At 49.8% G+C, this 3,740-nt stretch overlaps 1 long non-coding RNA gene across 1 annotated transcript; it reads left to right on the top strand.

Moving 5' to 3' along the window:
• The first annotated feature begins 912 nt into the window (after positions 1 to 912).
• On the top strand, positions 913 to 2,131 carry LOC142080424 (uncharacterized). Its single transcript, XR_012672985.1, has 2 exons — positions 913 to 1,175; positions 1,969 to 2,131. It is a non-coding gene; the product is annotated as an uncharacterized LOC142080424 (long non-coding RNA).
• The last annotated feature ends 1,609 nt before the right edge of the window (positions 2,132 to 3,740 follow it).

Below are 3,740 nucleotides of genomic sequence, written 5' to 3'. Positions count from 1 at the left end.
TTAATTAATTACTTACTTTCTTTTAATGCTCTTTCACAAACAGAATAAAATCGACAAAAGATAGCATACATCTTTCCCAAGCTGTTTTTGTCAGCTTCAGTCAGAATCACTAGGTCATTGCCAGGGACACTTTAACTACTCTCCGTGATGCTTTAAAGTGTTCATTTATCCTGAGACGCAGGAACACACAGAATCCATAGCATTACCTGAAGACAGGCATTATAAATACTGTAGTATTCCTGTACAGCCTTCCTTTCAAAAAAGGCTCTTTCTTGATTTGGGAAGACAGTTCTAGTTTTAAACTACAGCCAATCCTCTCGGCAGGCAGGTAAGTAAGGATTAATGCCAGGCCCTCCTACATACGTACCCAAACCACTGCAAAATGCCGCCAATTGTACCAACTCCGCCAGGCGTCACCTGGGACCACTCTTGGGTCAGCCATAAGCAATCTCAGCACAAGGCAGAGGAAGACTTCGTGGCCAACACCCGGGAACCAGATTCGAGGCCCCAGCACACTGCCCCACAGCTAAGCTATGTGACAGCGTGTCAAGCTCCCACTGGGCACAGAGCCCCCCACATCACCAAGAGTCATTAAACCCCCCAGGCTGGCAGAAATAGGGCAGGCAGAGAGGCTGAAGCCCCGGCTCTCCCTCACCGACCGCTGCCACCCGGGACGCAGCGGCCTGGGCCGAGCCCCCCTAGCCTCAGGGAGATGGGGGGGGGGAAGAGGTGCCGCCAAGTCCCTGCCCCCCCCGGGCCGAGCCCTGCGCCCCGGCCGCGGCACTCGCTGCGCCCAAGCGCTGGACCCGCTGGCTTGGGAGCGCCCGCTGCCCGCTGAGGAGCTCGCCCCCACGCCGCGTCCGCTCCGCCCCGCCCCGCCTGACCGCGCCCCGGTGGCCTCCCGCACCACCGACGCCAGGCTGAGCAGCAGGGTAGAGTGCCAGCAGCTCGACGACGCTCCTTCCCGCCGCACGCAAACGAGGGAAGCGGACGGGGGCGGCAGACATATTGGACTGGGGCGGAAGTCCCGTGACAGCAGTCGCCTCGCTCATTCCCGAGAGAAGGAAAGTGTTGCCCTTAACCGAGATGGCGGAAGAGCGCCCACGGGCGGCGGGAGCACCTGCCTTGCTCCTCTGTGCTGGGATGGGTGTTTCCTCATCGCCGCCTGCTCGCAGGTGCATGCAATTGCAGCGGTTTCCTTCGTTTCCCTTACTGGTACCCCTCCCAGCTGGCCGTTTATTTTCAGTGTTCCCGTGACCTTCCTGCGTGCCCCCCGTGGCGGGTGGCTTCCGGCGTGGCTGTCAGTTCGCCCCTGCGCTGTCTGCCCGTGCGCCTGGCTTGGGTGGCTCCTGCCACCTCCGCACCTGGCCGTAAGGGATCACTTGGTGGTAAAAAAACAACGCCGGAAAATCGCGGAGGGCGACTGGCGCAGCGCTTCCCTCTTCATTTGCTGCTCAGGGGAGGCTGCTGGCCAAGCTCGCCCGTGGCCTGGGTCGACGAGGGGGCACGTGGCGGCGGGGCGGCCTGAGGCCGGTGAGGAGGCTGGAAGGAGCCCTCGGCCATGCCCGCCTGCCACAGGGCCTCCACCCCTGAGCCCAGCCCCCGGCAGAGGGCCAGCAAGCCCCTCTGGTGTAGGAGAGTTTGGGGGCTGGGGGAAGCACACCTGCTCTTCTTCCAGCTTGTGTTGCACCGAGCCATGGACCGACAGGTCTGGCGGTGTCACCCGTCAGCGTCCTGCCATGCAGTGGAGCTAATACTTGCGTGTCCAGGCTGTGTTAAAAGTTAAACGGTGTCACAACCTCTGTGCTAAGAAGAGAGATGCACAATGCAGCGGGAAAACTGTCTATGCCGTTTTTCTGAACTTAAACACTTCATATGGCAGAAAACGGCACCTGTATATAGCAATTAGGAGTTTCAGTCCTTCAGCTTCATTTGGAAATGAGGATGCAACTTGTTTTGTGTTTGCAGAGCACAGCTGGTGGATGTGGCGGTGGTGATGGTGAGGCGAAGAGAGCGATTCGGCTGGATGACCTCCATACTTCTATGAATTAATTTTTCAGGATCAAGAATCCTGCTACCACATTCACATCTTTATTTAAATAAAATACGTATTTCCTGGGGCCTGGAAGAAGTATTTGACTATCTAATGTGTGTTTTCCTGCTTAGGTCAATTCAGGAAAATGCTAGCACACCAAGGCAGAGACAGAGGCTCCCGACGAACACCTGTCTTGTCTGAAGCATTCAAGTGTCAAAAAGGGTACGCGGTAGACTCAAACTGCTTGCATCTGTTAGAAAGAGTAAGGTAGCAAGGAGAAAGAGAATTACACTGATAGCAGTCACATGATACATGTAATGAAAGAATTTATACGTAATGCGGTGTTGGGATGTTGGATGAAATTAGAAAAAAACCCAAACTGATGTATTTTCATAATAATGCAAGGCACTAGAAATAATCGCAGTGAGATATAAACCTGGATCTCAAAGAAATAAAATGGTGCAATAGCAATAATAAAATCTTAAATCATGACACACAATAATGTCATGACACACAAAAATCTTCTGCTGCTCAAGGAAGTCAGGAATACAGACACTGCGTGATGGCGAGATACTACTGTATACTGAAGTGGTGGCAGACTTTAAAGGAAGAGGAAAAGAACTGAGTAGGTTCAAACTCTCCTTGTAGAAAAAAAATAAAATAAACGAGACTCTGTTGTATCATGTTGGGTATCTGCTAAAAAATTTGGCTTTCATTTGGTTAGGGGTGTCTTGAATACATAATATTATTAGAAAGATAAATTCTATGAAGTGGTTAGTCATGATGGCTGGATTTCATTTCCCAGTATAGGCTGGAGAGCAAAATTATATTAGTAACAGTGGGACACCGTTGTTCCTAGTGAAAGTTATCGGACTTCTTCATCAGAGAGTCTCTGGTCTGAGAAAAATCATGTATTTTATTAAACAAGCTTTTAAAAAGCAGTTAGGACACTGTAGAAAAGCTGGATGTAGTAACTATGAATTTATTCAGTTGAAATAAAATACGGTAAGAAACAGACAAGTATTCAAGGCCTTGTCTTCAAAAGGGTACATTTTGAGAAATGTAGGAAACTATTCAGAGATGAGAATAAAAACCTGTAAGTCATCTGTTAATGACATTACTGTCTTGGAAACTTTTTCGAGAAGATGAAGAACTGGAATATTGTACTAGAAAATTAGAAAAAAATGGTACTAGGAAAAAAAAGGTTTTGAAAACCAGAGTGATACAAAGTCTTTGCATGACTGAAAACCACAGTCGTGTACTAAAAAGAGCTGAGGGGAACTCCAGGAACGTGTCTCTGGGCAAAATGAGAAATTTCTCTGGGAGTCCCAGGATAGGGTGGGTGCAGACGAGGCATGCAGGCGTGCGTGCGGTCAGCAGCAGTGGCCACTCCTGCAGTAACATTTGCCTGAGCTCCTCCAACAACACATGATTCCTGTCATTTCATGGCACGAGGAAGAAAATATGATGAAATGCAAAGTCATGTATTGAGGGATCAGCTAGAAAGCTTTCCTATAAACTTAGAACTCATTGGTAGGAAATGAAGGACCTAGATATACTAGGGAAACACAGGATGACTGGGAGTTGCTGACATGATACGGGCCAAGAAAAAGACAGCAGCAAGCAGGCACAGTATTTCTGAGCCGTAAGGAGATGCTGAAGGTGGTTATATATGGGATATTTTCAGGGGAATGAGCTCGCTTAA

The sequence above is a fragment of the Calonectris borealis genome, chromosome 3 (assembly GCF_964195595.1).
Source record: "Calonectris borealis chromosome 3, bCalBor7.hap1.2, whole genome shotgun sequence".
Taxonomy (NCBI): Eukaryota; Metazoa; Chordata; class Aves; order Procellariiformes; family Procellariidae; genus Calonectris; species Calonectris borealis.
The sequence above is the reverse complement of the archived record's forward strand: the minus strand, read 5'-3'. Positions and strand labels throughout refer to the sequence as shown.